Below are 12,429 nucleotides of genomic sequence, written 5' to 3'. Positions count from 1 at the left end.
GTTTTCATAGAGATTATTCTAGCGATTTTAGTTTTCTTGGATTAATTTGAAGCAATATTTGTGAAGATTCTTTGTATTATTCATTGACGACGGATATCAAAGTTCTGAACTTTTCCATTGATTCGCATCAATACAATTGGTATTATTCATTCTTGTTTATTAATCAAGCTTTATTATTCCTTAATCAGAATTCATGTTTTTATCTATTATGCTTTTGGAATTCATTATTGCTTTGATTATGAATATGTGTGAGTAGTCTCCTAGCTAGGGTTTCGGGATGAAACCCGGCCTAGGTAACCTATGTAATTGAGGATTGATTTTGATAAACGGATTGTGATTAAATTGATTATATGCGATTGCATGTTAATTCATTATAATAGGAGTAGCTAACCTAGAATCTTGAATTTGATTGCGTGATATCCTTGATTTGAACAAGAGATTGTGAATTGAGTATTTCATTGTTGAATGTGGTTTGATTATGTATCGAGTAATGTTAAGTGCATGAGAAATCCAAGCTTAATATTGCCCGTTGTCTTCCTACCTCATGATATAGGTCAGACATATAGTCTTTGCATATCCCGTTTGTCTCTGTGATTCCTTGTTGCGTAGTTACCAATGGTTTGGTGAATTCCCCTCTTCCCTAGTGTCTTAGTTTATCTAGTTTATCCCATCTTATTAGTAGTATTTTAGAACACCATTTTCCATTGATTTAGAATTAGCTTAGGTTTAAGATTGATTTCCAATTACTCTCGTTCCTCGTGGACCGAACCTTTATTTTCCATTGTACTTGGTTATAGGGTGTTCGTATAAGTATTGTTTGATTGAGAGTTAGATTGTAGCGACCGATTTAACCCTCGTCAAAATGGCGCCGTTGCCGGGGAGCGGTGTTTGTTAATTGCTTTTTGATTTCTTGAGTCTAGTTCATCATAAAAAAAAAGCACAAAAATATTTTTCCCTTTTGGCTACACTTGTAGCCCTGCTATTTAATTGGTTTGGTTAGTGTGTATGCGAAGGTCTAAACAGAGAGAATTAATACCCTTCGATCCAGAAATTGAAAGAACTTTGAAGAGCAATCGTAAATCTCGATTGACGTCATCAAACTCTCAAGGAAAGGAACACAACACACAACAGGTTCCAATGACAGACATACCGCGCCAACCTAATCGGCCAGCACCACGACCCCTTAAGGAGTTGGGAACTCCTAGGGCGTATAGAGCTTCAAGTGGGATTGCTCCACCCACTACTGAGGCCAATGATTTCGAGATCCGGCCGGCTATGATCACCCTCATCGAGAGAAGGCAGTTTAGTGGTGCCAAGCATGAGAGCCCTTTGGCTCATTTGAACGAATTTGAGAAGTACTGCAATACCATCAAGGTTAATGGGGTGAATCAAGAGTTCGTGAGATTGAAGCTTTACAGATTTTCTATGGAGGATTGAGTCCTCAAGGGAAGACCAGTTTGGATGCGGGAGCAGGTGGCCCCATTATGAACAAAACCGAAGAAGAAGTCATTGATATCATAGAAGATGTGGTACGACACCACATGGATTGGCAAGATGGAGAGCGAGAGGCCACGAGCAAGAGTGAAGGAGTGGTCTATTCGGTAGACCATCTTAATGCAATCGGGAATTTGACATCGCAAATTGTAAATCTAGGTAAGGAAATGTCAATTATCAAAGAGAAGCTCGACGCTCCACCGCATCAAAATCTTCCATCCCATTCTAAGGGAGCAGGTATGCACTCTAACTCTAATAATATGCCTGCTGGATGAATATTCTGTGAAAACTGTGGGTCTTATGATCATTATACTAATGCTTGTAATTTTGATCCCTCATATGATCCTAATAATAATGATGGTAATAGATATAATAATGAACAGGTCAATGCTATGTCTTATGATAACGGACCTAGGAATGACAATAATAGATATCTGCCACCTAATCAAAGAGGGAATAATTATAATCAGGGAGGTAATGATTTTGATTATCAAAACCAGTGGGGAAATAGGGGCCAAAGGGACCAAAATTCCCAAGGACCCTATAATCAACATGGTGGTTTTGGAAATCAAAACCAATACCAACAGGGTAATCAAATGAATCATAATTCCCAAGGGCAATTCAATCAAGGGGTAAACGGCATTAATAACAAGGGAAACTGGAATAATAATAAGGGGTACTCTAATCAAAATCCCCAACAATCTAATGTGCGTGGTTCCCAAGCTACAAATGATAATTATTATGCTCAAGGACCACCATAGAGATCTAGCTTGGAGGAAATGATGGAGTCCCAGGCCAAAATGTTCAACACTTTTATGTCCACCACTGATAAAAAGTTTAGTGAAGTGATGACACATAATAAGATGCTTGAAACCCAGATTTCTCAGTTGGCTAGTGCTATAAAAGATGGGGTTGGAGTTTCAAAACTACCGCCTCAAGGTATTGTCCCTAAAAACTCTGTAAATGCTATCACCACTAGGAGTGGAAAGACTTTGATAGGGAGCGATAATGTAATACCACCAAAGAGTCAACCTGTGACTCCACCTATCACTGATAATGTTGTAGAAAGTGAGGATGAGAGGACCAGAGAAAAAGATAAAATTATTGAGGTCCCAAAGGAACATATGGGAGCACAAACCAATGAACCCGACCTATTACATAGACTCCCCTACCCCCAAAAATATGTGAGACATAAGCTAGATGCCCAATTCGGGAAGTTTTTAGAGACTTTGAGAGAAGTCCACCTTTCTATACCATTCACTGATGCTATCAAGCAAATGCCTAACTATGCTAGGTTTTTAAAAGATATATTGAGTGGTAGAAGAAACTGTGAAGGGGTAGAAACTGTTAACCTCACTAAACACTGTAGTGCTATAATAATGAACAAAATGCCTCCTAAGTTAGGCGATCCGGGTAGCTTTTCAATCCCTTGTGCTATAAACAAAATGAATATTGATAATGCTTTGTGTGATCTTGGAGATAGTGTTAGTCTCATGCCATATTCTGTTTATCAACGATTAAATATAGGAGAACTTCTTCCCACTAACATATCCCTTCAATTAGCCGATCGATCGATCAAATTTCCAAAGGGTAAAGTGGAAGATGTTCCCCTAAGGGTGGGGAAGTTTGTGATACCTGTTGACTTTGTGGTCCTAGATATGGATGAGGATGTTCATATACCTATAATTCTAGGAAGTCCTTTCCTAGCTACTTCGGGGGCCCTTATTGATGTAAAGGGTGCCACGATTTCATTGAAAGTAGGAAAGGAGGTTTTAGATTTTGATTTCAATAAAACTATGAAATATCCTTGTTCTAATTATAATAATTGCATGATGGTTGACACTGTTGATTCCATTGTCTCTGATATGCGTAACAAATTATTCTATACTAATCATGATTTTGAGTTCAATGAGAACAAGGAAAACAGGGACATGGAGGAGCAATTTCTAGATGCATTAGATGTGGCCACTGCAAAGGAGGCTAATGAAGCACCAAAGGTAAAGCTTAAACCCCTTCCAACACATCAAGGAAGGGTTTCCCCTGTGTTTGTAGTACCTAAGAAAGGGGCGGTGACTATTGTCAAGAATAAGAATGGTGAGCTTATCTCCACTTCAATGGCAAGTATTGATTATGGGTAACCTGTAATCCATGTGTTGCGTCAAGCTAATGACGTTAAAGAAGCGCTTCCGGTAGGCAACCCGAGACCCAGTCAATGAGGTACTTTTCTCTTTCCCTTTTTGCCTTCTAGGTAGTCTCTCGATGCCTGACATTGAGGACAATGTCTATACTAGCTTGGGGGGGTGAATGGTTTCCTTGTTGATTTTCCCTTGTTTTTCTTCATATTCCTATAAAAAAATAAAAAAAAACGAGTTTCTTTTGGTTTCGTTTTGGTTTGTTTCTATCTAACCTGTGCAGATATGAAGACTCATGGAGGTAGCATTAGGAGCTTCGCCGCATCTCATGTTGTCTTAGTGTGTTTTCAAGAAGCATTTGGTGAAATCTTTCCCTTTTTCCTTTAGTTTTTTGTTTTTGTGTGCTTAGGATAGTTTAGTTTAGGAAGAAGTTGAATGGTTCGAGGATGTTTGATCGGTTCTAAAGAACCTGGGATCATTGATGTTGATATCAATTGATCACTTGTTTGTCGATTGGGATTATTATGTGATTTTCATGCCTCTTTATGAGCCATTTAGCTTGTTTAGATTACTTAGTTGTTTATATATGTGTGCAATATAGGAAAAGCTTCTGTTATGAGAATGTATAGTCTAGTTTATATGATTTGCCTCATAGTCTTTTCCTATATTTTTGGATCGTGATAAACTTGTCTAATTGCATAAAATTTTGGAATAATGCTCATATTTGGATTCGAAACGTGAATGAATGTGTGTGGAATATCTATTTCTACTTAAGCCAGTGATGAATACACAGTTTGAGTCTATTGTTGATCAATGTAGACGAGTCTAGGCGAAGGTAGTTGGTTAGAACACTTTTTTCATGTGAAACTCTATGCCTTTGGGCTGTGGTAAGATGGAGTCGCTTCCCATTTGTGGATTTGATCCCCTTAATTGGTAGTTGCTTTGTTTTTGAATCCCGTGAGGTTTTATTGTTCTAGCCTTCATCATTCTTCTTAAGTGGCATATTTGGATCCTTGATTACGCATGTTTCGATCTTTGTGTTGACTTGTAGCTCCCAAGACCGACTTGACACTTTTAAGGGAGGAAGAGGGCACCTTTTTCATTTTTCTTATTTTGTTCCTTTTGTTTTGTTACAAATTGATTTTCTTTTTACATCATCTTACTTGCTAACCATGTTGAGCTTTAATTCCATTCTTGGTTAACCGTGTTACAAACCCGATGGCCAATGTTTTACCAACCCTTAGTTGTGAAGCGTTTACCTAGATAGGTTTGTTGAGCTTATTGTTTACTAATTAAGAAATAAAGTTTGATAGTTGGTTTGAGCAGGTGTGAAAGTGAGCCTAATTGTAAATATGTAATGTGAAAGTCATTTTGCCATCAATAAAAAAAGAGAAAAAAAAGAGAGAAAAAAGAATTTAAAAAGAAAAAAAAAGAAGAAGAGAAAAGCCGTCCGAATTGTGAAAAAGGCAAGGACACATAAATAAAGTTTTGAAGTTTGAAAGAGGTCATTTGAGTGTGTATTATATGGATAATTTGGGATGTGTAAGAATGTGAATCAATGAGATTGTGGAAAGTGAATTACATCTTTTGAACTATTGTTTTTGAGAATTGTGATTCTTGCGCTTCATTTAGGAATTAACCCCACTTTTTAAATTGTTTTCACCTACCTTACCCATTGCCAATACATTACAACCCTTTAAGACCCTTAGACTTTAGAGGTGTTCGGTTCTCAAACGGTGGTGGGAGATACCTTTCAACCCTATGGAAAGATTATGCGTAATCGAGATGTCGGGATACCTTTGTTATTTCCTCAAAACATCACTTTTTCTGGTTCCTTCGAGGAATCACGAGGGGCCAATTAGGGTGGTGATTTGAAGCAAAAGGGGAGGACGTGGCCGGTTTGGTTGGGTTTAGAGGGAAGCATGATTTCTTTGTTCTTTGTTCTTGGTTTAGGTTTTGTTCGCATTTGATCAACGATATCTTGGATTGTGTGTCTCGTTGCTTGTTTGAGTGAGTTTTCATTCCGTGCATGGTTGTTCTAAGTAGGATCCATTGATTTCATTCCGTGCTTAATTTGATTTGTACGCAATGGCATAGTTTATTTGATCTTGTGTGTGTTTCCCTTGGTTTTTGCTCGAGGACTAGCAAAAGTGTAGCTTGGGGGGTTTTGACAAGCGCACTTTAGGGCGCGCTTTAGAGCATATTTAAGGATGATTTTGGATGTATTTGGGGCCGTTTTGGCCGATTATTACCTTGTTATGCTTACGTCCCCCATATTACGTGCTTCACGGGTTTTCGGTTTGTTTTTGATGTGTTTTCAGGTAATATCAACCGAGTTTAATCGGATCCCGAGCCCTTGATGCGTAACCGAGCTAGCCTTGACCGAAGTCCGAGGAGTTAAGGAAGTTCAATTGCCGTGCATTGATTACATAGCACAGGCAGCACGACTGTGTTACCATAGGCACACCCGTGCTGGCCTATAAGCAAGCAACCCCAGGCAAGGCAGCACGGCCGTGCAAGCCAATAGCACGGCCGTGTCAGTATCCACGCACCCGCACGGCCGTGCAGGCCATTAGCACGGCTGTGCCAGATGTTGCCCGTGCCCGTGTCAGCTTCAGTATGAGCCCCGTGCTAGAGCATATTCAGCACGGCCGTGTCATTTTTAGCACGGCCGTGCCAGGAAGCTGCACGGCCGTGCCACATATAGCACGACCGTGCCAAATTGAAGAAGAAATCTGGTTTACCTACTGACAAGCTAGCACGGCCGTGCCAAATACAGCACGGCCGTGCTGATCCAGGGTTGACTGCGCGCTTGACTTCTCCGAATTAAATGACGTATATAAGGCCCGACTTTAAGAGGATTGCAGAGACAGTTTTAGAGATAGTTTTTGAGAGCCTTTGTAGAGAGTTATTGGAGAACGTTCTTAGTATTAGAGATTCATTAGTTTTCTTAGAGATTATTCTAGCGATTTTAGTTTTCTTGGATTGATTTGAAGCAAGATTTGTGAAGATTCTTTGTATTATTCATTGACGACGGATATCAAAGTTCTGAACTTTTCCATTGATTCGCATCAATACAATTGGTATTATTCATTCTTGTTTATTAATCAAGCTTTATTATTCCTTAATCAGAATTCATGTTTATATCTATTATGCTTTTAGAATTCATTATTGCTTTGATTATGAATATGTGTGAGTAGTCTCCTAGCTAGGGTTTCGGGATGAAACCCGGCCTAGGTAACCTATGTAATTGAGGATTGATTTTGATAAACGGATTGTGATTAAATTGATTATATGCGATTGCATGTTAATTCATTATAATAGGAGTAGCTAACCTAGAATCTTGAATTTGATTGCATGATATCCTTGATTTGAACAAGAGATTGTGAATTGAGTATTTCATTGTTGAATGTGGTTTGATTATGTATCGAGTAATGTTAAGTGCATGAGAAATCCAAGCTTAATATTGCTCGTTGTCTTCCTACCTCATGATATTGATCAGACATATAGTCTTTGCATATCCCGTTTGTCTCTGTGATTCCTTGTTGCGTAGTTACCAATGGTTTGGTGAATTCCCGTCTTCCCTAGTGTCTTAGTTTATCTGGTTTATCCCATCTTATTAGTAGTATTTTAGAACACCATTTTCCATTGTTTTCGAACTAGCTTAGGTTTAAGATTGATTTGCAGTTACTCTCGTTCCTCGTGGACCGAACCTTTATTTGCCATTGTACTTGGTTATAGGGTGTTCGTATAAGTATTGTTTGATTGAGAGTTAGATTGTAGCGACCGATTTAACCCTCGTCAATAACGACCTACATTTTCCTCTTGTAGAAATGGCGTCGTTGCTGGGGAATGATATTGGTTCTTAGTTATAGTTGTTAAGTTTATTTAATTCTTAATAAGAAATAGAAAACAGAAAGGTTTTCCTCTTTTAGGCTACACTTGTAGCTATGCTACTAATCATTTCTTTTGAAGTTGTATGCATAGAGCACATAGTCATTCACTAGTGTCAGTTGATCCGGAGACTGAGAGGAGTATTACAAGATTAAGAGTTACTAGAAGATATTTGAGCTCTAGCATTTCAAGTGAGGAAGAACCACAATTAGAAGAACAAGTAAGAATGGGAGAAAATTTGAGAGTGGCATTGAATGAATTGGGGATTCTTGGTGCATATAGATTTGAGAGTGGGATTGCTCCACCTACAACAACGGCAAATGATTATGAAATTAGGCCGACAATGATCACTTTGATTGAGTAGCGACAATTTAGTGGGGCCAAGCATGAAAGCCCAAAAAATCATCTCAAGGAGTTTAAAAAATATTGCAATACTATCAAGGTGAACGAAGTTTCCCAAGAATTCATCTGCCTCAAGCTCTTTCCTTTTTCTATTATAGGGCGTGCTTTGGAATGGCTAGACAAGGAGGTTAAGCCGAATTTCTAAGAACATGGGACAAGGTTACCAAGGAATTTCTATCCCGTTCCTATCCAGAAAAGAAAAAGTCGGAGGCTAGAGCTTTAAGGTTTCACAGAAAAGCCAAGTGAGAGCCTCTATGAAGCGTGGGAGAATATAAAGAGTATTAAAGGGAGTGTCCTCACCACGAAATTCTAACCTATCAAATTATTCAAATTTTCTATGGAGGCTTAAGTCCCCAAGGCAAGTCATACCTTGATGGAGGAGCCGGAGGTCCCATCACGAATAGAACGGAGGAAGAAGTGGTAGACATCATTGAGGATGTGGTGAGGTATTATAGAGATTGGCAAGATGGTGAGAGGGATTCAACTAGGAAGAGTAGCTCCTCGGTGTACTCGGTTGATCATTTAAAAGCAATCAACAATCTCTCCTAACAAATGACGAACTTGGGGAAGGAAATGATTGAAATCAAGAAAAAATAGGAAAGTTCTTCTTCCCAAGCTTCAAATCCTCCCTCCCAATTTAAGGGGAGAGTTATATATTCTATCTCTCATCCTCCTGCTTCTTCTAGTAACATGCCTACTGGTTTTTTGTTTTGTGATGTGTGTGGTTCATATGATCATGATGCTTGGAATTTCCCTCATGCTTTACCGGATAGTAATGATGATTTTGATAACAATGAGAGTGAGCATGTGAAATATGTGTAAAATAATAATAATGTGCAAAGGTTTGATAATCAAAGGGGTGAATGAAATAGGAATTACCAAAACCAAGGCGATTTTGACAACAATAACAAAGGGAACCAAGGTTCTCGAGGTAACTATATCAATCAAGGTTATAGTAGCCAAAATCAAAACCAAAATTATGGAAATCAAAACCAAGGTTATGGAAATCATAATCAAGGTAGTGGTAATGCAACCATAATCAAGGTTATGGTTAAAATAGGGGTGATTAGAACAATAAAGGTAAGGGTAATTTTAAAAACAATACTCATAGAGGCCCTCCACCCAGATTTGCTCCAAATACTTAAGGTGATAATTCCTATTCACAATCCTTTTCCTCTAGGCCTAATTTGGAGGAAATCATTGAGAATCTAGCAAAGTTGTTGAACACTTACATGGCCGTAAGTGACAAGAAATTCAATGAAATGATGACTCATAATAAGATGCTTGAAAACAAAATTTCTCAACATGCCAATGATTTGAAAGACCATTCTAGTCCTTTTTCTTTACCTTCCTAAGGCCTAGATCCCATGAGACCCGTTAATGTTATTGTTACAAGGAGTGGTAAGATTCTTGAGGAGAGTTTTCCTAAGAAGAGTGAAACTAAGGAAGTCTCCAAGGAATTATTGGTAGAAGATGAGAGAGATGGCAATCTTTTAGTAAGGTTGTGATTGAGACACCTAGTGAGGTAGGAGTAGAGAAAGAAATTGTGAAACCCAAGCTTCCGTATCCACAAAAATTCATGAGACATATGTTGAACGAACAATATGGAAGATTTATTGACATGCTCAAGCAACTTCACCTTTCTCTACCAGTTACGGAAGTTGTCACCCAAATGCCCAACTATGCGAAATTCCTCAAAGACATTTTGAGTGGGAAAAGAACTTGTGATGTTGTGGAGACGGTTAAATTGTAGTGCAATTATAATGAACAAGATGCCACCTAAAGATCCCGGAAATTTCTCTATCCCTTGTGCCATTAACAAGATGCAAATTGATAATGCCTTATGTGACTTAGGAGCTAGTGTTAGCCTAATGTCATATTTGGTCTATCAAAGATTTGAGTTAGGGGAACTTTTGCCTTCCAACATAACCTTGCAATTAGCCGATAGGTCAATCAAACTTCCAATGGGTAAGGTGGAGGATGTTCCTTTTAGAGTAGGTAAGTATATGATTCCGGTGGATTTTATAGTTCTTGAAATGGATGAAGATGCTACCATTCCTATTATTCTTGGTAGACCTTTCCTTGCTACCTCGGGTGCTTTGGTTGAAGTTAAGAGTGCAAATATTTCACTTTAGTTAGGAGATGAGGTTATTATATTTGACATGAATGATATCATGAAGTATCCATGTTCTTCTTAAAAAAATTGCATGATGATTGATTCTCTTGACCATGTTGTGTCTTCTATGCATGAGCACTTGCTCACTTCTAATGATCCTCTTGATAATGTCTTGTTGAATAAGGATAAGATAGGTGCTCCTATCAAGGAATGGCAATGTATGAGGATTTGCTAAATGGAAGCATCGAGGAAGTGGATGAGCATATGTGCATGAATATTTCAAACCTAGAGGCTTTGCAAGATGCCACTTCAAAGGAAGATAAAGGTGTACCAATGGTTGAGCTCAAACCTCTCCCATCACACCTTAGCGTCAAGGAATCAAGATGGAGTGGTCCATATTTGGTCAAGATTGTTTTTCCAAGCGGTGTTGTAAAGGTCTCAATAATGGATTCTTCTTCTCCGTTTAAGGTCAATGACCATCGTCTTCAGAAGTATTTCTATGGTGCTTTTGTTGGCTTTGTTCACTCATTTTTTCTCCGACAACCACCTTAATTGGTGGAGGACGTCGAGCTATGACGTTAAACAAGCACTATCCGGGAGGCAACCCGATTTTCTAAACTTTTTCTTTTGATTTTACAATTTTCTATATTTCTTTTATGTTTGAGAGCTTTTCTTATTTCTCTTAATTTTTGTTTTTTTCTGTTGAGTTTAGGTTCCATGAGATTGGATCGAAGAAATTTTCCAACAATTTTGGTGTTACTTCAAGATCTCATGAGGTTTGGTTAAGCTTAGGTGGGGTTACATGTTATCGTCTTTGCATTTTTATTGATTTTTGTATTCATATTCAAGTATATTTTGGATTATTTCTTGTGAAATTTTTTAGTAATTGATCATGACACTCGATTGCACCGGTGAGAATGCATCATGAAAGCATATTTAAGGGTATTTTCTCTATCCTTTTGCTAAATTCTTGTCGGATTTTTTTTAAAAAACAAAATTTGATCACCCTATGGTGCGCACGCACAGGGGTCAAATATTTTGGCATTATTTTGAGCATTTGGTAATGAATTTTAGAGCCCTCCCGAGCTGCATGTGGTGCGCACGCACCATGGACCTGTGCGCACACACAGGGACTACCCGCGGGCGCAGGGTGGCTGTCCCCGGGCGCGGGTGGCTGCACCTTAAAACCACTAAACCCAAGCAGGTACTCACCGCGGGTTGCCCGCGGGCGTGATTTTGCTGCCGCGGGCGCGGAGATTTCGAGAGAGGGCGCGGCGTTCTGGTTTCATGTTTCAACCGTGCCCCTGTCCTTCTCTCTCCTCTGTTATTTCTCTTTACACTCAACTTTTATCCCATTTCTTTCTCATCCTACTCTCAAAACCTAACCCCAACCCATCAATTTCACATTATTTTCCTTATTTTCACTTAAATTTTCATCAAAATCTTTTACTTTTCTTCTTTTTCATCAAATTTAGATCATCTATCTCGTTGTTTTTTGGGAAAAATCGGTTTCTTGAAGCACCTTAAAGCTTGATTCATGCTTGGTCCGTTTTTGGTGTTCTTGTGCTTCATTTGTGTCTTCAACTTTGGTATAACCCTAATCCTTGGTCTATTTTTTTCAATTTTTATTGATTTTATGCATTGCTTTTGATTTACCTTTGTTAAGTATGAATATGTTGATTATGGATAATTTTATGGTGTTTTTGAGATTGTTTTGAGTGATTTGGACTTATTTTTTATATTGATTGTTAATTTTGTTGGTTGTTGTTTGGATTTTAGTTGTTGTCTTGTTTGAAACAGGTACTTTGTAGTGTTGGGTGGTGTTGTGAAGTTGTGTGAAGTGTTAGTGGTAGTATTGGTGTTGAGTAGTTTTTTGTGTGAATTCCTTTCAGTTATTGGTGTAATTTGATTTGGTGATTATGGATTTGTTATGAAAAAGCAAGTGTAGCAAGAAGCGTTCTCACCAATATCCCGGTCAATCTTCTCAAGGCCAATACTCCCATGGCCAATCTTCCCATATCCAACTTCCTCCCAACCCCACTCCTCAAGATAATACCCCACCTCAACCTCTACCCCCTCTCAAATTTTATAACCGGTCTAAATAAGCTCCAATCTATAACAAAATGAAAACCTGAAAGTTTAGGCCAACCCGAAACAATCATCATGACAAAATGGTCAAGTTAGGAATTGATTCCGATCTTGACATCCTTCTCCGAAACCTCCATTTAATCGAGATTGCTAAATCTTCTCCTAGAACATATTTGGAACCCACCATTGAGTTTTTCTCTACATTTAAATACAATAGGGCGAGGGATACTGATTTTCTCATCTATTTCCAATTGTTCAATGTCAAGCATACATTAACCCTCCACGAATTCAATGCCATTGGTT

Source organism: Chenopodium quinoa, unplaced genomic scaffold (assembly GCF_001683475.1).
Source record: "Chenopodium quinoa cultivar QQ74 unplaced genomic scaffold, ASM168347v1, whole genome shotgun sequence".
Classification (NCBI taxonomy): domain Eukaryota; kingdom Viridiplantae; phylum Streptophyta; class Magnoliopsida; order Caryophyllales; family Amaranthaceae; genus Chenopodium; species Chenopodium quinoa.
This window is presented reverse-complemented; position numbering follows the sequence as displayed.